Below are 24,245 nucleotides of genomic sequence, written 5' to 3'. Positions count from 1 at the left end.
TGGGGGGACTGGGGAAGCTGATGGATACTGAGTGCTGCTGACCATCATGCCCTGCAGGAACCAGAGGCAAGAGAAACTGCCCATGCTACAGGCACCTGGCACTGGGAAAGCCACCCTGAGATGCATGGACTAAGTAATTTGCCAGGCCCACTTCCAAATGAAAATATGGGGCCCCTTGTTTAAAAAATATTAAGAATTTCAAGATGGCAGCAGCAGAAGATTAATCAAGCATATCCCCTGTGTGACTGTAAAGGTTGTATCCCATGAAGATAGCTCTGGAAGCAGAAGTTGGGTGCTGGCGAAACCACTTTGCTATGGGAGCCAGATGCTAGAGAAGACACCCTTGCTATAGAAGCCTCCTGAGAAGACTCTATGGACATCCTTAGACATGGTGCAAGCTGGAAAAGGAAAAATCTTTAAAGGGCCCCTCTCCATTTTTCACATCAGTCAGTGATGGGTGAATTTAAGGCCAAGAAGCAATAAATTGATAACTGACGCAGAGTTGCAAGGGTCAACAGTACTGGAATAGAATGAAATCATCAAGCCATATAGAAGTAAAATCCACAAATTTGATCTCATTTATATTCATTTCTTTATTTACTTTTTGCTGAGAAAAAAGCCATGCTAGTTAGAAAACATTAGTTGCTTCATTTTGGCTACCATCCAGCTATAGTCAGCGTACTGTTGAGACTCTAGCATAATTTTCATGACCAGAACATATATAGCCTTAGGCCCAAATGTCTAATCTTTCAATTAATCAAATAAGTATACCTAGACTATGAAGTACTGTCAATCTAATGTGCTGTCCTTGATTCCATCAGAGTGTATTTCTATCTCTAACAGTTTCAATTATTTTTTCAAAAAGAGAAAAAGTTGAGTCATTCATTCTGTGATTATTAGGTGACTCAAAACATTACACTAAAAAACAGAGGATTAAGATGCATTTGGCAGATAAATCCATTAGGTCTTTTCTTGCCCTGGGCGTATTCTTGGCCCCTGGCTCTGTTACCTGATTGGCAAATGATTGAAACTGTTTGGCAGACGTGGCAGCGGAAACCCCAGTGCTTTATAAACAGAACACCTGGCTTCACAAATTGTATTGCTTAGACTAAGAGAACAGGTCCCAACAGACTGAATGAGGTCAGTCAACTATGATGATGCCCTAACTGCTGGCATGGTGGCACCTGCCGTGGAAATCCTGCAGGGTATGAGCGACAATGGAGGCCAAGGTGCTCTGCTCAGGCTACAGCCTGGCACATGCCCAGGGAAGGTGCCTAGGCAAGGCAACTTTGGGCCAGGGGATGTGCCTCATGCCAACCACTTAAAATGGTTATGGGGGCATGGGAATGACTGGGAGAGGGATCAACTTCTAGAACCTCCTTCCACTTCATTTTCATCCCTTAAGTACTGTACACAGCAAACATGCTTTGGACCTGTTCCTTCTCCTCACCCTCTCAGTGGACTCTAAACTCCTTGAAGATAGAGAGGCTTTGCCTGTTTTGTTTCCTTGATGGGCTCCCAGTGGCTCAAACACTACCAAGCATTGTTAATGGCACCATAATATACACTCCTGGTCTAAAATGGAACCTCCATGAATATGGGGATTTAATTTGTTTTGCTTGCTGGTGTATTCCCAACACCGAGTAGAGTTGGTACTCCAATGAGGTTTAGGGCAATGGATTGTCAGTATTCACCGTTCTCTCTTGGTAGTGACAATATTGTGGTGTCCCTCCCTTCTAGTTCCCCTGGGGACTGCACCCAAGCTCCATCCCCTGCATCCCTCACCAAAAGCCCATTCTCTGAACACAGTTGTTTAGTTCAGGAGCAGCCATTTAGAGTTCTCTTCCAAGAAATTTCAATGTATTACTGAGAGATAGATTTAATCCATTCTGGTTGTAGAAATCATGAAGTTATAAACCTTAGGAAGTGTCTCTGGCCATGTTGACTCGAGAATAAACTGTCTGAATTGAGGAAAAATAAAGTTTATACGACAGAAGAATGATAAAAGGTATGATAGAGGGAGAGAGTCCTGGTAGCATTCAAGGCTGATTTTCAGTCATTCTCAGAACTATCTGCATCTTGGGCCTTCCCACTGGATGGTTATTCAAACTTACCTGGATTTCCATTAATTAGTTTATGCCCTCATGCCAAGCCAGCTCAAGCCTTAACCAAAAGATTCTGACACTCTTTTATTCCACTATCTATTTTCCACATGGCACCTGGGCAATATTTTTAAATATCTCTATGCCTATTAGAATTCTGCACTGGTTTTCCACTGCATTTAGAAAAAAAAAAACCAAACCTCCTAAAGATGGTTTATAGCACTCAACCTTCATCTTTCACCCTACCCTTGGCCACTCTCCCCTTTGTCACGCCACTCTCTAAACTCTTTAAACAGTCTCCTCTTCTTCATGACCTTTGCACAAGCTGGTCCCTTTGCCCTCTGTGTTCAGCAGCCTGGCTATTTCCTGTCATTCAGAGCTCAACATTCAGGTCTTCCTCAGAAAGGCCCTCCCTGACCTCCTAAGGTAAATGTCCACTCAATATCTCTTGTATCTCAGAACCTTCTTTCATTCTTTACAGCGGAGAATTATCATTGCATGATATTTTTCTTATTCATTAATTTTAAAATATTATATCTGCCTCTTCCCACTCCCAGCCACCATGAGAACAGAGACTTCGTGTGTCTTATTTACCTGGATATCTCCAAAGCCCTAGAACCATGTTTAGGACATAGTAACAAATACTTGCTGACTTAATAAATGCATAATACATCTTTCCAGCCCGATAGCACAGCCACACACAAAGTTACAATTGAGAAATAGAGCAATTCTCATAATTAATAAAAAGTTTGGGGGCCTATTTGTGCTGCTAAGAACTGCACCTTTGGTAAAAACATCTCAACTGAAAGATACAGTTTTCAGGACTCTAAACTTGGCTTTTGAGCAAGTAGAAGAACCCAGGATAGTTATATAGATAATTGCAGACCTTAATTGGTTGGGCATAAGGTATTAGGCATATCAATATGAACAAGACATCATCTTACTTATTCCACAGGACCTGGCAATGAAGCATGATTGCCATTATGAAAAAGGGATGCAACATACAACCAAGAAATATCTATTAAGTCCTTAACACATGCCCAGCACAGGTGTTTACATGTATTGAGTTGTTTAAATCTAATGAAACCCTCTGAGGTAGGTATGATTCTTTCTGGTTGAGGAAACTGCCCAAGAACTCAGGATTCATAAGTAGAAACTTCAGGACACAATGCAGGCAATCTCATTCCATGCTCTTAAATACCATGCTGCACCATCCATATATGCCATGGGGGCACAAGACAATCATCAACTACATTTAGGCACCACCAAAAGAGTCTTCATCTATTTGCTAGATTTAATGATTCCACATGGCCCAAATCCTCATATGTAAGTACTAGCTGACATTTCTTATATGTCAAATTAATCCTAAAATCCACTGGAATAAAGATTATTTTCTTTTTAAAAAAATGTATGAATAGTAAGATAGATGCCACACAGACAGGCATAGGACAGGGGAACTTCGTGATTCTCATCTCATTATTAAACTTCAGCTCATGAATAACCTGGAGGAAGTTTGTGGTCCTCTTTCCAAATCAATGAAATGATTTTCAAGTTGGAAGGGCAATTTAAATTTACTGCCATATATCCATGTCATTCTACCCCTCCTCTAAATCTGACATACATGATTATTTAGAAATACTTCAAGTTCAAAGCTAATGTCCACATGATGAATATGCAGGGCTTCATATCAAGCACCCCGATTAATGATATTGAATCATTTGTCAGCGTTAAGTGATCAACATTCTCAGAAACTGAAGCATGATGCTCCCCACCCATTGCTCCAATCACATCTGACTGGGTCTCCACCCACAAGAAAAACATCAGCCCTTCCACACGGCATGTCACCTCACCTAGGGGTTGCTGACAGAGTCAAAAATAAAGAAATAAGAACAAGTGTTAGTATATGTGTTTGTACTTAAGTGCTGCCTTATTAAAAACTACCTCCTTTGTTTCTAGATATTAAGGGGCACATTCATTTATGGAGAGCAATTTTTATTAATGGGGAAGAGCCAATTTTTTAATCCTATAATTGTTTGTTTCTCCTTCTCCTTGGGATTGATGTCCTGGTGCAGTAATGTATTTTTTAGTGATGTAACTAACAGTAGGTAGAGTCTCTCCTTTTCCAAACTAGAGCTAGAATCTAGAAAGAATATGAAAAAGAGAACATCGTTATGGGTGCGCAGTAATTGGACCATTATGAAGATGAAGTCGGTCATATATAATTTGTTGGGGGCAAATGCTGTTCCACCAAATCATCTCTGTTGACTCTCAATAATTTTTGAGAACATTTATATTTCATTTTATTTTATCTTATCACAATAGATCCTGCTTTGAAATTTAAAACTATATATCTCTATAATGATTTCATTATAATACTCCGAAAAATCTGACAAGAAATTCAATAGTGTTTCCCAAGTACAAAGGACAATGCGAACGATATACATTTGGCGTATACAGCTAGGGACAAATTAGTTCCTCTCACTGAGCCTCAGTTTCCTCATCTGTAAAATGATTTGAATAGTATCTAGCACATGAGGTTATTGCAAGTTGTAAATGAACATTTATATGAATCACCCAGCTTAAGGTATTTAAAATTGAACTTCAAAGTTATTTTTGATAACCAAGCAGTTTCAGTTGCAGTCTCATATACTCTTATCCTTGAATATACTAAGTATTCAAATTGCAATAGCTAATTGTGAAAAGTCTTACTATTAAGATAATATAAGTAGAGGTAAGCTCTAATTCATTCTAGAGAAGAGAACTGCTAAGCATATTTTGTTTCTGCAAACTTACATAAATTTTATTTTTCCATTGCCTTCCATGATCTTTCTAGAGGAAAAGCAATAATCTCTCAAATAATTAAATTGAAAAATTGAGTTGGAGAGCAGTGTTGTCTTACTTCTCAGTATCGTTCTGGCTATGGCACCCCTCTTTATCATTTTCTTTCCTTTCCTTCTTATTTCTTCATCTTCATCTTTTCCAGACAACAAGAATATCTCAAACTAATAGCGATCTCCTAACACGTTTTTCAAAAGTCTAGAAGTTAGTTCTCCTAGTCCTCTTTTAGTTTAGATTTCTTCAAATCAGTACAGTTGGGAGGCATTACTACCTCATTTCAGTTCTACAGATAATTGTATAGAGGTTAGTGGCTAAGAAATTGGCCTTTAGGTCCACACTACCTGGGTTCGAATCCCAGCTTTGCCACTTATACAGCCGTGTATCCATGGGGAAGAGACGTCACACTCTGTGCTGAGGACTTCTTATCTGAAAGTAAGAATTATAACAATTTCTTTCCCAAAGGGCTGTTTTGAGGATTAAAGGAGTTAATGTGTGTGCATAGTGCCCACCCAATAAAAATCACCCACTGAATGTCTGCCATTTTTATAAAAACTTCTACTCTTTTTGGTTTAGGGTACTTTTAAACAACCAAATGGACCCTAAGTAGTGCCATTCCCCCACCCCCACCCCGGCTTTTCCAATCTAATACCTATGAAGTTCTGGAAAACATGTTTACTTATAGTCTTATGATATTTGCTATTACTATTTTTCAATTAGTGAATATCCAACAACATCAGTTTCTGAGCAGACTAATTCTTCATTGACACTTTTTCCGCCATGTTTTATTTAACTAATTAATACTGTTTCTTAAAGTTTATTAACCCATCAAGTATATGATTCTTGAGCTTGATCAGGAGAAAAATGATATGTTCACAACCTACTCTTTGTCTTACATAATCAACTGGTTGTGGCAGAAACACCTTTAGCTATCCTAATCGGGGAAAAGTAAGCCACAAATGGAAAAGAAATATTTACAATCTAGAATGGTGCCCTTGTCGTTTCTTCAATTGCTTCTGCCTTTAGGAATGCATCATGGAAATAGAAATTTTAAGTTACCTATGAGAGCTCTCAAAACAAGTCCTGTTAGTTTATCGAGTTTTAAAAAGTCTTTGTAAAAATAAAAAAAGATTTGAAGCATCTTTACGAGGTCTGAGATGCAATGTGTAAAGCTAACAAACTAGACACTTGGGTAAAGTCTAAGCATCCAAAACTTCTGTGAGACTTATGAAATCTGCATAACATAGGAGTACCATCTGCATTCCTGTCATGAAAGCTCCCGCTGAGTGTCGTTGAAACACTAGTGAGAGTTTCTTATGACCCTCAAACGGTTTGTAAGGTATCATCAAACACAGCTTCTTTGGTAGCAGGAGACAAACTTGGCCTGCCTTATCTTTCATCCCAGCCCCAAGCCAGATCCCTTAGAATCTTCACACCAGATAGTCATTTATTAGCCTCAAGGTCTTTCTTACAACTTGAGCATCCACTGTGCTTGGGGTCTGTGCCCTACACTGGTACGGTTATTTACAGACAGATTTCAAACACAGAAAGATATTTCGATTATATTAACTCTCATAGTCCACTAACAACTTTTTTTTGTTGTTGTTTGAATACTTAATTTCCATTATTTGGATCATCACAATAAATGACATGACCTGCTTCTCCCTACAGGCCTGCTGGGTTTCCTGAAATAGAAGATGACTCTCTAAGGGAGATAGATCTCTCCCCATTAATGGCAGTCTTTTACACAAGTGCAAAATTCTTAGAGAATAGAGAACATGAGGTCCCTAAAACAAAACACATATTCTCATTAATAAGGAATATTTTACCTCAGTTGAAAAGAAGAGCAGGAATTGTATAAGGTGAGTGACTCCTAACAGAAACCACAATGACACAAACACAAAAGTGATAGTATCATTTTCATTTCAATGATGTCTTATCCAAGGGGGAAAAAAGAAGTAACTGAAGACGCAGCTTCTATTGATTTACAGTGCAGTGAGTAATGAAAATATTCACCAAAAATTGGTCATTTTATTTATTTTCATGGGGAGGCAGATTCTTCACCAATAAATATGTTTCATTAATAGATTAAAGGATGTATTCCATGAAATTGTAGTATCATTCATTCATTACAAAGAGGGGTCAATTTTTAAAATATTTTTTAGCTTTTTTTTTTTTTGCTTTGCTTGTTTGTTTACTGTTTGTTTTGCATGAGCAGGCACTGGGAATCGAACCTGGGTCTCCGGCATGGCAGGTGAGAATTCTGCCACTGAGCCACCATCACACCGCCCTAAGTATTTTTTATCATAAGGACAAAATCATAGCTGATATTCCTTTCGCTCTCACATGCTCTTCACTTGTTCTTTCTTCATCCAAATTTCCAATATCACTCAAAATGGATTTTTTGCTTCAAACTCATATAAGTCATGTCATGTTGTCCTTGTTTGTTGAAGTTGAATAAGCAAACTCTTCCTGAGTCATAAGACTTGTGTTTTGCCAAATTTAACTAAAGCAGTTTATGTTCTAATTTGTAAGAGATAGTCAGTGCTTGTTACTTTTACAAGAATTTCCTTTTCCCAGAGACCAGGCTAATCTTTCCAGAAAACATTTTCATCAAGCTATGTCTCTAGCCTGCATTCTCAATGGCAGGTTGGTCTAGTGAAGACCCCAAAGTCAGTTCTGAGATTGCAGATTAAAACTCAGACTAGGTCCACTACTGAAAAGAATACAGAAATAAGGAGACAAAAAATGCCTCCCTGGCTCCTCACAGAGGTGCCCCTAAAGTTCCGTGACCAAATGTGGCCTACACAGAATGAGAACTCTAAGAGAAAAGAGGAGCCCCTGGCCAAGGTTCAATGCCCTTCCTGAAAGTGGCCATGTCTGAGCACATGAAGTGTCCATAGTCCACTCTACTACCAGGCAAGGATTTCTTGCCATAATTGCATCCTTCTGATTCTATCATGTACTGTGTTGGTGGGTCTGTGGCGGGTTGACCATGCCTTATCACTTTGTTTCTTTCCAGTTAAGTCTCGTACAAGTTTCTGTCATTCAAGCACTTCATAATTTGGACCCACCTTAATACACAAACATCTGTCACCTCTCTGACCAACCCTCAATACAACTGGCACCAACTCTGTTTATTACTCACATATTTCTTACTGCATAGAATGGCCCCAGCTGCCAGAGAGAACCTCCTCACTCGCCCTCTGGTTCAATCCTACCACATCTCTACTTACCGTAGAGATCTTCCTAATACAAACCCACCCCAATTTCTCATCTTGACTCATCCCTACCCCCCACTCCCATGGCATTTATTGCTTTTAGCAAATTTACACACAATATTTAGAAGGTTTACATAAAATATTTAAAAGGTTTAAAAATGTATAAGCCCTTATAGGTAAAGAATGTATTTTATGTCTCATAATTCCATGATAGATGCTCCTGTGGCTGTTAATGCTAATGATTATTTTGGATTTTCTGTTTGCCCCTCCTCCAGACTCACCTCCTATCCTTCTCAACCCATGTTCTATGGCCTGACCCCTTTAGACCGCACCCACCAGGCTCCTGGTTGTGCTCAGCCAGTGGGAAGTACCATAGATGATCAGAGAGTGGAAAGAGAGAGATTGAGCTATTTATCTTTGTTTTTAAAATACTCCATCTTAAAAAACAAAACAAAACACTTTCATCTTTTTGACCGTTCAGGCCTAACAGCAGTAACGGTGCCTTACCCTTACTAGCCCCAGATGCTGCACTGTATCTTACCAGTTTCCTTTAACTTTATTCATATCTATTAAAATAGTCCTTTAATTAAACTGTCTCATGTCACTCACTAGGGTGTTTTCTATTTCCTAAGGGTCCTTGAGTGATACGATGAGAGAGGATGTGTTTTATAGCACCTAGCAAAAATTTTATCAATTTGCTTCTATTATAGCAACCGTTCTTAGCCATTTTGGTCTCAGCATCCCACTACACTCCCAAGAATTACTGAGGACACCAAAAAACTTTGTTTATATAGGTTATATCTACCAATATTCACCATATTAGAAATCTACACTTACTAATTCTTTTTTGTTTTTTCACATGGGCGAACCCCAGTCTCCGGCATGGCGGGCGAGAACTCAGCCTGTCTGCCGAGCCACTGTGGCACACCCTAAAACACTGTCGTTGGTGGTGGTGATGGTGGTACAGGCAGGTTCCGGGAATAGAACCCAGGTCTCTGGCATGGCAGGCGAGAACTCTGCCTGCTGAGCCACCGTGGCCCGCCCCCTAATTCATTTTCAAATAACAAAAATAAACCTACCATACATTAAAATAATAGCTCATTATTTAACTTAACAAAAGCTATGTTTTTCAAAAAATACTGTAAGAAAAATTACATTTTGTGATGCTTTTTAAATATCTGGCTTAATAGAAAATAGCTAGATCCTCATATATGCTGCTACATTAAATGCTCTTCTTGTAAAGAAAATTCAGCCTCGCACAGATATGTAAATGGGAAAGGAAGGAAAACTATAACAACCTTTTTAGGCTATTATGGATATTCTTTGATAATACATCAAAACTAGATAACTGGTAGTTTCTTGAAGGTTAGTGGCAATATGAAATCTCATATCACATCAATAAGCTTTTCATATCCTTTTATCTTAAAATCTTCTGGTGTATCTTGCATTTTGAATGGGTCTTTTACCCATGCATGATTTCGTAAAATCACAAACTGTTCATTTAGAAAATAACGTTTCACTGAATTATATAGATTTTCCAAATGTTGACATTGTTTATTGTACAATATCAAAAGGGCACATTTGATTACGTCACCACCATTCTTATGAGAAAATATAAGTGTTGGGAAGCTATCAAGCTCCTTGATAAGTTTTCCAAAATTCTAAGATTTGCTTAAAAGCCCAAATTGTATCTTAGGCAACAAAAACAAGTTATTTGCTTGAAGTAACACTCTTATTTATTTCATTTTCAAGGATATATCCAGGTCTGAATAACCGTAGTTTGTCTGCCAATTGTTCGTTCAAGTAAAAATGTTGTGGCAATGAAAAGTAACGAGTTCAGCTAGCTGCTCAAGCTAAGTTCTTTTCCTCAAGACAAATATTAGTCCTCTATTTCCCATTTTGTCATACAGATTATTAAAAAAACATGCACTCAAGGACTGAGATAAAATCAAATTAATAATTGCTATGGCTTCATCAAGTGCATTCTTAAATTAAACAGGTATTTATTTTACTGTGAGTGAATGGTGTTAAAGAATAGTGACCACTAGTCCAGTCTGGTGTCACTGCCCTGAGTTTTGCTAAGTAATTGCAGTTATAACCACCATTGTTTTGTACCATTAGTGCAGATGTTAAAAAAAAAAACAAAAAAAAAACAAGGTGTCTATTTCAGCACCACTTGTGTTTATTGCCAAACATTCAACAAAAAAAGCTATTCTTGGAATAGTTAGTGCTGAGACCAAGAGAGCATAAGCAAAGCAGCATGTACAAGACATATTTCATGATTCATCCCTTTGCAAGGCAAAAATACATTCTGTCCACCAGATATTATCTCAGTCTTTAGGTTTACAGCTACATTTTTAATTCAGGGAGTTGCTCTATTGTAGGAAAGTTGACCACTCTGTGATTTTTTAAACTGATTTTTCATGTAGCAGGCATTCAGCATGTCAACTGTACAAGGTTGTACCTCAGCTATTATGGTCACTTCTCCAGCCAAAGCAGTAAAATAATTTACCTTGTCAGATGATTGAGTGTCTTTTCCAGTTCTAGTTTGAAAACTGTAATAAACGATTTTTGCCTTTTAAAGAACTAGTCATGTCTAATTTTAAAATCTCAAAATTATGCTGCAAAATAACTGGTACTATAATACATCAAAAATGTTCTAACACATAAGATTCAATAAGGTAAATTTCTAGCACCTATAATTCAAAGAAAAGATAGCTTTCATCATATTTTCATTTTCTTTTTATGTTTTGCCAATTCCTTTGCTGTAAATCCATGCTTCATGAAGTTTTATTGTTTTTCAGCAAACTTAGATATAGCGTATTTCTACTTTAAAAAGGATGTTTTATCTCCTTTTTAAAGCCAGTGATCCAATTTTAAGTGAAATAAATATGATTTTTATTTTAAAGTAAAGTACTATTAAATTCTAACTTAAAATTGTGTAAATAGAGACTAGTCAAAAAATCTTTTAAAAATAATCCTGCAAAACAAGATGCAAAGTGTGTTTACTTCTTGTGTTTCTGTGTAGGGTGCCAACAAAAAAAGCTTCAGCATTTCTAAGTAGCAGTTTATTAAATAATGAGTTACAGAGATTACAGAAGTTATAACCAAAAATAACTGGTGGAAGGGAAGCTAAGTAGAAGTAATTCAGAACAACTGAATAAATCTCTAAACCACACATATATTTATATCACCAAATAACTATGAATATTCCAAGAAACACAAGAATTCTACTAGTTGTCAGGCCAATAATGCCAACATAAGCTATTTCATATCTAGAACATTCTACTGTAGATTCATAAAAGAATAAGAGTGAAAAGTTAAATTATTTCTTAGTATTATTATGAAAATAGTTTTGACCTCCCTACTGAAAGAGTCTGAAGGACCACCAGGGGTCCCTAGGCCACACCTTGAAAACCGCTGCAAATATGTTGTTACCGGCAGAATTATTTTAACATTTGCTTATGAATTATAAATTTTGAATAGTGAAGTAGCTTGGGCTCATTGACTCAGCACACTAAGTTCTAGCACCAGTAAAACCAAGGTTAGGTTTTAAAAGCCTAATGAATCTCATCTGCAGGGATTGAGGGCATCTTTTACAAATGCATTACACCGCCGATTGTCTAGTCAACTCATGTGATGTGAGCCTGAATAAGATTATGGCTTCTCAAACTTTTTTGAGTCTGAGGACATATTTTTTAACTATTTATTTTGAAATACTTTCAAACTTACAAGAGAGTTACAAAAATAATACAAAGCCTATACAGAGAACTCCAAGATACCCCTACACGCCCAATACCGAGATCTATGAATTTCAACATTTTGCCACATTTGCTGTATCATTCTGTTTATCTATTCATCTATCTATCTATCTATCTATCTATCTATCTATCTATCTATCTATCTATCTATCTATCTATCTATCCATCCATCCATTTTCTGAGTAGTTGAGTACAGGTTGTATGCACCATGCTCCTTGAACACTTAATACTGCCATTTGCACTTTCTAAGAACAAGGATATTCGATATGTAACTACCTGAAGTGCAGTTATCAAGTTCAATAATATATAAAGCTTACAGTCTATATTCCAGTTATAGCATATATTCCAATAATATCCATTTGAGCCTTTTCTCCTCCTTTGCTAGCTTCTATCCAGCATCATATATTGCATTTGATTGTTTTTGTCTCTTTAGTTATTCTTACTTTTTTTTCTATTGTGGGATCATAGTACATAAATTTTCCCATCTCAACCACTAAGGATATACTTTTTAAAATAAAAATATTCTCAAATCCCCTACATGAGAGCTAATATGCTTTCAATTTCCATTCATTTGAAATGAAAACAGCTATTATGAGTAGTGCATGGGGTAATATTTGTAAACCACCTAGCACATAGTGGTTACTAAATAAAAGTTTGTTCTTCCCACCCCTCAGAATGTCTCTTTTCCGACCTAATAAATAACACAAAATTTATCAAATATTCCAGACAAGAATGCAAACACTGAATCAATGCCACAAAAGCCTGGAGTACAAAAATACAAGAAATATATATTTATTAGCAAAGATTTGCAAATAGTTCAGAAAAAAATTCAAAACTGATCCTAAATAAGGCAGAGGTGACCTTGGATTGGCACCAAACCTCAGGATTCTATGTATTGGTTGAATGATGAATCTTAGAAGTTCCAATTTAAAAAGTCCTTTGAGTTATTGGGACTTCGGTATTTCCAGTGTTGTAGAATCTTCATGTTTATCAGTAAGCTTCATCAGTTAAAATCCCAGGGTACAGGATATTTACTTCTATAGATCCACGTCACTTTGAACATGTAAGTGATATAATTGAAGAAAGACATTCTTTCAGTTATTTTCCAAAAGGGCAGTAGTAAACCAAAGATGCTCTGAATTTATTATTTTTCAATTTCTATCATTCAATGAACCCATCCCCATTGCCCTTAGGCAGACTTTGAAAAAAAAAGAAATTCTTCACACAATTACATCAAAACATGCCACACAAGTGATCAGCAAGGCAAAACAAATATCATCCCATTTTCAAAATTAGCATCACCTTTTAAAACAAACTTCTCTGTCTCAGCATCGAGTTTCCTAAAACATATGCTCGGGCAAATTGATGGGTCTTGGCTATGAAATTAAAATGCCCAGAATCTGTTAAAACAATATGGGAAACTGGTTCCATAAAGGAGGAAGTTCTATTTCAAAGGAGATATGCATCCTACATGCTAGAGTTAAATCTAGTGCGATTGTTAAGTTCATGTGTCAACTTGGCCAGGTTTTGGTGTCCAGTTGTTTGGTCATGCCAGCACTGCCTGATTGTTACTGTAAGGATATTTTGTGGACTTAAATTGTCAGTAAGTTGATTGTGTCTATGTTTGCTTACTTCTAAAATCAACTGAGGAGGCTGCCTTCAACAATGAGAGAAGCCTAATCCAGTAAGTTGAAGCCTTTAAAAGGAGAAGTGATGATTTCAGCAGACTGAAAAGAGAATTTCCATCTCTTGCTTCAGCCAACCAGCTTCTCTGAAAACATTCACTAGAGTTTCCAGCTTGCAGCCTGCCCTACTGAATTTGAACTTGGGCATCCCGCAGTCATGTGATTCAATTCTTAGAATAACCTCATAATATTCAGAGCTGTCTCCTGTCAATACACATGGCAAACAGCAGTTATGATCTAGCGGATGAATTCAGAGTCAGAAAACTCGAGTTTATGATTTGGCCTGATCGCTTGTTGGTTATAGGTAAATATTCATTAAGTGAATAAAAAATTATTGTGATTTGCCCATTAGAGCCCTCAAGTTGTTAAATGTCAAGGAGACAGTTTTAACTGAAATAACTGCACAGGAGAGAAAGAGGTACCCTTATACTCTGGTGAACATGAGATAACAGGCTTTTAATTAAAAAGTCCCTCCCAGAGAGTACCTAGACCCAACACCTTCTGCTTTGTGAAGAAGGCAGGGGATATATAAATTCACATTACACCAGAGTAGCACAGAGAGAGAGTAAAGCATGTAAGGGCCATGACAATAGACTATTTTCAGAAATTAGAGGTTTTTAGCAACTTTTAGTTCCATCATTTGCAAAAATTTGTGCAAAAGCAAATAATGGAAAGAACCAACCTATAGTAATAAATGCAAACAATGAAGTGATGGTGCTATAAGCTATGCACTTTGAACAACTGCTAAGATGGAGAATTCTGCACACTTGATACATCATTTAAAATACAAAAAAGCACGGGTGGGACATGGAATGACAAAGGTGATTATGGAAAAAGACACAACAGTTGAGAGTCAACGAGTGACCCAGAGCTAGGAGATCACAGAGGAGCAGAACTCAGGTCAGAGAGAACTCATGGTCACCTCTTGCTAGAGTTCCTAGTTAAGATTTTTACTCTGTCTTTTTAGAAGATCAGTCTATTGTATATAAATAGCATACATTTCTCATTTAATAAACCTTAAATAGAACTGGTGATCCAACTATTCTGAGATTCAAAGCACATCAATCAGTATTTCTTCATACAGCATGTTCAATTATTTTGTCTGAGTCTCTTTAATTTATACTACTTTACATGACATTTTTCCCTTTGTAAACTTCATCCTCCCTAGATAATAAGACATAATTAATAGCGATAACTCATACTACGTATGTTATAGCCAAGTTTTTATGCAGTTGGGTGTTTTTTCTGTTTTTGTTTGGTTGTTGTTATTTTTAGTCTTGCTTTGCTTTGATTTATTTTTGTCTTAAGCATTGCTTTCAAGCCCTTTTTTTTTGGTAAATAATCTTTATGGATTTTTCAATTTCTCACTGCTTCCTCCTTGCTTGCTTTCTGGCAATTCTGCACTTCTTTAACTTTCCACCAAGAGTTAAGGTAGCCAAAAAGAGGATAAATCCCAAAGTGCTTGATTTGGCAGTTTGGTAAGCATGCTGAAAAACTCATGATCATTAATTATCCTGGCTTTGGGGATTTTGTGCATTTTCATTATTAATGTTGTATTTATTTTCATTCTCTCCTATAACTCAAATTTGACTACATAAATAATTATTTGTCCCTTGCTGTAAATCTGTGATTAGCCATGGGTGTTTGTGTGTGCTTTGTTAACGTCTTCTACAAATGTTTTAACTCTCCTCAGCAGTGAAAACTGAAATTGAAACGATCTAAGTGGTGCTTTGGTCTTCACCTCTCCAGTGAATTTTCATCCTTACTTTGAACTTATTTAAGAACCAAATCCAAGCCAGTCATGGCTTACAACAATTAAAGGGAGTCACGACAACCTAGAAAATAGCCATTCGAGCCTCTTCTTCAGGCTTCATTTCCTTTGAGGAATTTGTCCTGTCTCCTGCCACCATTTTCGCGCAAGAAATCTTCATTTCTCTAAAGTTTCTACTTGTGAATTTGAACCTAAGAAATACATTAAACTGGTCTTTCTAAACTGGAGCCCAGTCTATCAGACATTAGTCTACTTCTGCAAGAAGCGGAACAAGTCGGGGGAAATGAGGTAGTGGGCAGGTAAGATGAGAGAGCAGAGAATTTTCTAGGCTCTGCTGAGTAGTAACATCAAGGAGAGAAATGATAAAGGCAGCTTCCGTTCTCATACTCAAATGTAAATGGATGTAAAAATGTTTCTCCAGAGACAAATATAAATTCTTTGGGTATTATCTCCTGCTATTAGTGTCGAGTCTCAGAGCTGACAGTCTCTTGAAGGTGGCCTATCTGCTCTGCAGTTCTTAACCTTTCAGTAAATACTTACATCACAATTACCAGGGACTGCCCCACAGGCCACTAAGGATGTCATGTGGCCAACAAAAGCCATTCCATTCCCTAAATAACACCGTCATGATTAGATTTCCAAGTTTAAACAACTAGATGTACATTTAAAGATACTACGGATTTCTAATCTATGGTATCTGCTCTTAGCAGATTGAACTTTGTTCTGGAAGCTTTTTTTTTTTCTATCTAAACACATATCTTGAAGTAACTCATAAAAATGAAATGTGTTCACTTTTAGAAGAGAGTTAGTCATGGGATTTTATAGAATAATGCCCCAATCTTCAGCTTCCTTTTGTTCATTTAAAACTATCTTCGGTGGAATCAGTGGCTAATTTTAATTGGGCTCAGAAACACATCCCAATTAATTGGAAAAGGAAAATATTACAGCTGGGCCAGATTACATGGTGTTCATTTCAGGCATTATACGTATTTACGTGTTTGTGTGTTTGTTCATTTAGAGTTAATGAGCACCTGTGGAGAGACATCATAAGTAATTCAGTATTTATTCTCCCACATACTTCTAAGAACATTTGGCAGACTATTTGTTAATGGGTCGGAGCAAAGAAGTTGAATGAGTATGCGCAAACCTTTTTTGCACGCCCTGCCATTTTTGTAGATAAAATGTTGAACAGATGGCTTGTGGCTTCACAAAACTCAAGTTCCAAAGTTGATCGTTCTTAAAGGAAGTTAGATAACCCTTGCAAACTCAGGTTACTTTAAAAGAAACTTGCATTCTCTACCAGAGTAAATCCTGCTCCCAGTATGCTTTTGTCATTAACAAAAACTCTCAGGGTGGTTTCACAGGGATTTTTATGCATTGTTCTATGGTCTTTGTTTGATTTATAAACTGCTGAGGGGAAATGGGGTTGTAAACCTAATCCAGGTTTATGATATAAAAGGGCAGCACATTTTAGAAACACCTTGTGGTCTTACAAATGGAGTTAACTTTAAGCAATTTATTTAGTTAAATAACTGACTCAACTATGTATTAAATTGCTGCCAGTTGGAAATAATGGAGCTTGGCAGTTTTACTGTCAAATATAGTGGGTATAGGAAAATATGTGGAGACTGGAGACTTACAAAAGATCAAGCTGCTGTAGCATTTAGTGATGGAAAAATCAAGTAATTCACCTTGACTCCACTCAAAGGGAAAAATTTGAAAAGCAAGCTTCTACTATTAAACAGTTAATTATAGTTGTGTTTATGTGTATAAGGCTTGATTGTTAATTGCTTAAACTAAGCTGCTCTATAAAGACAAGTGCTTGCCTAGGCTCCTCTGTGCTTAAAGATTGATTGCAGTGGCAAGCTGGTCTGTTTTCCAGGGTGTAAATTGACTGACATCAATTTGTAGCCTGGATTTTAGAAAGGGGGTTTTATAGAATGCTTGAGAAAATGATCAACTATGAGGAAAGCCCACAACTTGAGTGGTAAAATTAAGTATGTTGCATGCTCTGCCTTACCACAATTATCAAGGAGCATTTCTCAGCTCCTTTATCTTATAAGCAAGAAAAGGAAAGAAAAAGAAACAAACCTATTGGATTCTGGATTATAAGGCTTTGTGGGTTCAGAGGCTTTCTGACCAGTAAAGGAGAATAAGAACTCTGGGGAAAGATCAAAGAATCAGGAGTTATTGAGGCTAACGTAGGGAAGGTTCAGGACTAATATTAATAACACAGTCCTCAAGTCTCTGAAAGTCACTATAGGAAATAGTTGTAAATGAACATGGAATTTAATGGGCAAAGTTTGTAAAAGAAACCATTTGAGATGGCGATAAGGAAGAATGTAAGTTTCCTTTCTTGAATTTTTTTTAATTGAGTAAGACTCTAGTATTCCATAAATGATATAGTAGCAATTCCTCCGGAAGGCAGGCCCATATTTCAACTTTTGTATTAAAATTTCTCGTAAACTTTGGTCAGCCATCCTTTGAATTTGGTCAGAAGTGTAGACTGCAGGAAAATTATCACTATGATTTGTAATTGCTTAAATCATATTAATTAACTCCAGCAGGTTTCCGAAGCTGTAGTCTCATAAATAACCAGAAAAGAAATAAGCAATGGTAAAAAGTGTTACGCAGTGTCAAGTGAGGTCATTCTGTCCTTTAACATTTAGTTAAAATTGGCTCAAGGTCCTTACCCTGGGTCGCTTGGAAAGTCCTTGCTGTCCAAGATTTCTGCAAGTTTCCCAAGGCTGAGCACCCCAATAGTAGGAGTTCCTACCATCACAGAACTCGAAGTCTCATTTAGGCCTCATATTCCAATAAAAATCATCATAATTTTTTTTTCAAACACTGTTACATGGCATTGCGCACACAGCAAACTTCTACATCATTCCAAATTTCCCTTCTTAACAGATTAGTTGTGTAGGGGCACTAGTTTTGTCAGACATCAAATTCTGTTAAGTCCATGAGCCTCAACTTGATTGAACCAGGATGGTCTACAGAAAATTGTAGCCAGTTTCTGTAATAAATCCTGGAGAAACTTCATAAAGTAAATCACCAAGAGCAAGTTTCTACCATTGCAGTCTGTAGCTGGCTGAAAAGGGGACATCTGATAGAACTCAGGAGAGTAATTAACTGAAGGACAGCAGGCAGTTTTGAAGTTGTGTCTGGTTCAAATCAGGAATAGAGAACAGGGCTTTTTGTTCTTTCTTTCTGTGTACTTCAAGCTCAATGGTGTAAAAGCTGTTCGAAGGGGGAGGTAGTTCAGTTTGATGAATTAAGCAAAGAGATAAGTATGATCTTAAAATGATATACTATATCAAGAAAGTCATTTTTCCTTTTCCATTAGTAATGAAAGTAAACAAAGGGCTTTCCAACATTTCTTGTTTGTAATAGCCCATTTATTTTGTTTTATCAAACTTTGGGCTTTTCCCATTATTCTTACTAGCTTTCCTTGAATTAAAACTATGGCTCTATAGAAAGGAATGAAAGAATCTGTTCATTAACTTTCAACTCTGTAAACTTTGTTTATAATTTTCTTCTACTGCAACTCATAATTTTTCTAGCTCATTCTTCTCATCTATTTTCACATTCCTTCATTTGCATGTCAGTGCAAAATGCCTCAACCCGTGAGTTAAATTAGTGCTGTTTTACAACAGCTCACAAAAGGGTTTACAGCTGAAAATCTTCCTCCAGTGGAGCTCTTCTATGGCTGCATGTCCTGTTTCTTTATTGACCTCAGGTTTGGCGATCTTTAAAAATAATACATATTGACAAGGATTGCATTCTTTCTAATCATATGTTTTCTCCTGCTAATCATTCAGGTACCTGATTAGAAACAGATGCTACCTATTTGAAACATGAACTTAAGAGTGAACTGCTAGTAATGGTTGCATACTTTTTAGATATTCTATTGTGAAATGCTCCAGCAGGTTTTCAATAGTAAGCATTTAGATTATAGTTTATGACTACATTTTTCCCTACGTAATGGCTCATTCCAACCAAAATAAACTCACAAACAAAAAAGCAAACAGCAATTCAACCAACACTGAAAGCTACATTTCTAAGTGCTGTGTGAACCAGAGTACTAGAACTTCAATAATACAAATATTTAAAAAGACAAAGTCTCTGCTCTCAAAAAGCCTATGATATGTTGGAGGAAGTAAACACACAAAAGCTATTTATAACCCAAAACAGAATATGATAATTACTCTAATTAAGGCATGCACAAAGTGGTATATAGAAGGAGGAAAGAAAAAATACTTCTGTCTAAGGAGAAGCAGAGAGGGCTTGATGAAAACTGTAGTGTTTATTGGATATTCACACATGAGGATTTCAATAGGCAGAAACAGAGAGGAATTCCAGGATCAAGCCACACCCTCAGTAGCAAGCTCCCCAAAATCCTTGCAAGCCATGCCAGTACGATCACCCCAAATTTTACAGGTAAGAGGTTAAATTACTGATTTGAAATGATTTTATATTATATTAAAGTGATCCATATCAATAACACTATGTCAACCAAAGGGGTTTGAATTAAGTCAATTAGCAAGCTATATTTGTAGAACTCCAAATATAAACCTACTCAAATACTTGTTTAATCAGACTGGTAACTGAACTAAAAATTTTATAAATATAACAAAATCAGAGCTATCAACATGTTTTCCAAATCAAGTCTGAAGTAAAGCAATATTTATTACATCTGGTTCATATTCATGGTCATCAATAAAACACCAGTTATGTCCCCAAAGTCTGGACTCCAAATGGTAAGTTTTATTAAGATAAAATCTACCTGACTATTTGGAGAATTTTTTTTTAAACTTTTTTATTGTAATATAGAATGTATATACAAAGCAAAGAAAGAAAAAAACAATTTTTAAAGCTCACCTCAACAAATAATTACAGAACAGAATCCAGAGTTTGTCATGGGCTACCATTCCACCATCTCAGATTTTTCCTTCTAGATGCTCCAAAACACTGGAGGCTAGAAGGAATTTTAATATAGTGATAGAAACAGCAGTCCTACTCATTTGTTAAATTCCTTTTTCTCTGTTATACCTCCTTCTTCCCTTTAATCCTTCTCCCAAATTATAGGGATCGTTGGGCAATGCCTGTTCTGACTTTTTCATGTTGAGAAAAGGTGTCAACACTAAAGGATAAGAGGATGTAATTATTGATAATCTTGGAGAGGCTGGTGCTTCTGAGTTTCAGGATTTATCCTCATCAAGGACAAAACAAGTGCGGATGGTCCATAAGCTTAAATTCCTGGTTCAGTAATAAAAGTATATTCTTTCTGTCTGGACAACTGGTTAATTCAGTCAATTCACTGGAGCTATGGAAGTAGCTGGAACGATTTTTATTTATTTATTTTCGCTTGTACAGGAACCTGGAGTCGAACCCAGGTCTTTGGCATGGCAGGTGAGCACTCTACCTGCTAAGCCACCATGGCCCGCCCTGGTATGATATTTTTGCTGAGGACTTATTAGTAATAATAATAACCAGACACATCAATAAATGCTGCTTCTTGATGAATAAATGCTTATTAAATTACAGCTGAGTTCATCCAAACACATGCACTTTGTACACACAGTCCTTTCAGTAACCAGGAGAAGGAGACAGGCAGGGATCTTATGACTAACTGGTCCTTTTTTCCATTGCTTTGATCCATCACCAATTCTATTTAGTCATCTCTGCCTTGAAAACTGTGTTCCTCTATAATTTTGAGGGCACACGATGGCTTGTTTTGGCACTAACTCCGTAGAGTTAAAACTCTGGGCTACAGAAGCAGAAAGATTTAAGGCCCTCTCACCTCACAAACTTGAATTTCAGGTCACGGGCAGTGACAACCTGTCAGAATCTTGTTTGTGGCACCCAAGCAAACCAAGCACATGGTCAGCGGAAATGGCTAGAAAAATTCTCAGCCCATGGTTCTCTTGGTCATTAATTCCATTGATTATTTTGGTGTTTAAATAGTGTGACAGGCCCTGTTGCCAGCCCAAAATTCAACTAGTCAACTTGCATTTCCCTTGGCCTTTTAGAAAATGCAGATGTGCCCAAATCCTAAAACACAGCTGGCTTTAAAAAAAAAAAAAAAAAAAGAGAAAGAAAGAAAAGAAAGGAGTAGGGAGAAAAAGTGTTCCAAACAAACGAAATGTTGATCTGCCTTTTATTAATTTCATTTTTTATCTTCTTGTGTACAGACGTTTGACAGCTGTGACATTCATGGGCAATGCATTTGAAAAAGAAGACATAAATATTCAGAGACATATTAGAATGCTGTTCAATGTAAGCACCTGTCTACTTAGTGTTGACAGAAAATCATTTACTTTGCTTTATGCATGCTCTCTCCAGAGACCACAGAGGTCCTATTTTATTTAAAGAGCTGGCCCCAACATCAGTGCTTGCTCTTGAAACTGCAGTATATACAGCTAATTATATTTATTGAGGAAACAATTTTGTTTTATATTTTCAATAATACTTAAACAATTTTGTCAATCTTGACCTCAGAAACAATTTCCCCAAGGAGCCAGTTAACGAAAGACTTCATATAAGGCTGATACCAACGTCCTTACATGGCACTCTTTCCATTACCACCTATGGAAACTGTTCAAGTATAACTTTCAGAGAGGAGACGTATATATTATTTCTTTCATTGTATTTATATAATCCTAAACAGTATTCTTATTGCACAAAGCTAAACACTGCTAAAAGGCACACGCATCATGACTTTTAAATCCGAAATATATCAATATTGGTAAGTCTTTGCTTCTTCTCTATGCTGACCAAATCAGAAAAGTAACCACCTAACTGATCTATGCTAAAACAGGTGGCTTGGCACAGAGGGAAAAAAGGGGAAACTTTTGTGATGTCGAGGTTGCTATGGAGAGCACGTGGGTGGTTGGGTAAGGACACTTGCAAAGTGATTAAAATAGGTACACTGAAGTTAAATGAATTATTTACCCAAAGTGTAATTCCCCTTCCTGTACTTGGTAAAACGCCTATTTTGTAGGTTCTCAACGGGTTAACAGGATACTCTGAAAATCCTCCTTTAGCAGAAACCCCGGTCAGCATTACAAATATGCCATAATATCAGAAATAAAATGAAACACAGACCAAAGTGAACCAAGTCCAATTTTTGGCTATGACATTTCTCTGGATTTTAGTTTTACCTGATGTGAGTGTGTAATGCTGTTAACTCAGCTTGATGAGGTAGGGAGATGAGGCTTGAGGGAAAGGCAACTAGGACAGGCAAAAGACTTCGGTGCTCAAGAGTTCCAGGACTGAGCAAGCCTCCGTGGCTCAGCAGGCAGAGTTCACCCCTGCCATGCTGGAGACCCGGGTTCGTTTCCCGGTTCCTGCCCTTGCAGGAAAAAAAAAAAAAAAAGTAAAGTAAGAGAGTTTCAAAACCGTGCAATGCTGCCACCTACAGGCCCAAACTTTCAAGGCGGATCCCATCACTATTGTGTTTTCCTGCCCTTAACAATGGAAAACATACAAGATTGTGGTAGGCCAGAACCCAAAACTCGGAGTCCTGCAAAGAGTTAAATCACCAGGTACTATGAAAGAACAAGCCCTTTAGCTTAGCTAGTTCAGTGCCGGTACCTAATTTAATTAGGATCATCACACAGCAACCGAAGCTGTCTAGAGGAATTATGAGCCACAAGTTCAGATCACATGTGAATCCTTTTGCTCAATTAAAGCTGAGCAATTTTTAAGGTTTTTTTTTTCCCCTCTTTGCAGTATATGCAAAGAGCAGTGAAGCGTGCCCTGCATATTTTTCACATTAAAATTATTACATAAAGCCTGTAGTGTTTGAAATACTTATGGAAATCAAAATGTTACACTCTGACCTTGGGCATTTAAACTTCATCATTTTTAAAGCTATTGTTGCCGTGCTCTCCTTTGTTCTAGGAAAATTACTGTGGTTTGTAATAAGAGCTGAATGAATAATTACTGGGGGAAGAAAAGGAATATGTAATGGTGCCGAAATGATTCTTGAGTCTGGATACTACTAAACAGAGTTTGTAATTCCAATTTCGTATCTCAGCATTGTGACTAAAGGCATTATCCTATTTCTCCTTTTCCTGCTGTAACTGCCAAAAAAAGTGGCCATTTTCTTTCTCAGCAGACTATCCAATCTATTTACCTTTATGTCAAGAAAAACTCTGCTGAGAACTTGATGGGGGGAGGGGGGTTACTTTTAGGGGAGTCTGATTTTAGATTAATCTATTCTTTATGATATAAGCACATTATAGCATCAAGCATATTAGACTAATTTTATCAAGTTTTTTTCTGAAGTTTCTTTAGACTGTTAGTTTTCCTTATTATCACTATGTCAGAAGACAGGTAAATGGCAGTAATTACTATATTTATCTATGTTTTAAACTTATATAATTAGAACCAAAATTATAGTTTAATAATTTAAAATTCCAGTTTGGACTCATATTTATTTATGCTTTCTAAAAGTAATATTTTCAAGTCATATTACCTTAAATTTTTCAAGTAGTGGAAGTAAATTTTAAAGTGTTCAAGATCAACCTAATAAAAATTGCAAAATAAGACATGAAGAGGTTAAAAAAAAAAGCCAGTTCTAGGAAGGATCTTGCATTCAGTGGATGATCTCTGCAACTTGAAATACTTATTTTATATCTATCTCTCTATCTGCCTATCTATCTATCTATCTATTTTTAATCCTCAGCATTTCCAGATATATTGCTTAAGACAATTGAAGCTACAGTGGACAACAAAACTTCCAGTGAGTACTGTAGGAAATTCTTCACTAAATTTTAGGTCAAAGAGAATAGACAAAACTTTTCTTTTTCAGTATTACATTACAGAAAGCCTATACAATATTTAAAATAATACGATTTTGGATT

General features: G+C 36.8%; 1 long non-coding RNA gene across 3 annotated transcripts in view; it reads right to left on the bottom strand.

The window, feature by feature from the left end:
• The window catches only part of LOC143655882 (uncharacterized), a 114,097-nt gene that overhangs the window by 78,756 nt on the left and 11,096 nt on the right, over nucleotides 1-24,245 (bottom strand). For 2 of the 3 annotated variants that reach the window (XR_013162330.1, XR_013162329.1), the window contains exon 2: nucleotides 5,282-5,366. This is a non-coding gene — a long non-coding RNA (uncharacterized LOC143655882). Of the gene's footprint in view, nucleotides 1-4,084; nucleotides 4,243-5,281; nucleotides 5,367-24,245 lie in introns of those variants that run through there. The other variant, XR_013162331.1, reaches the window with a different exon arrangement.

Source organism: Tamandua tetradactyla, chromosome 14 (assembly GCF_023851605.1).
Source record: "Tamandua tetradactyla isolate mTamTet1 chromosome 14, mTamTet1.pri, whole genome shotgun sequence".
NCBI lineage: Eukaryota > Metazoa > Chordata > Mammalia > Pilosa > Myrmecophagidae > Tamandua > Tamandua tetradactyla.
This window is presented reverse-complemented; position numbering and strand designations above follow the sequence as displayed.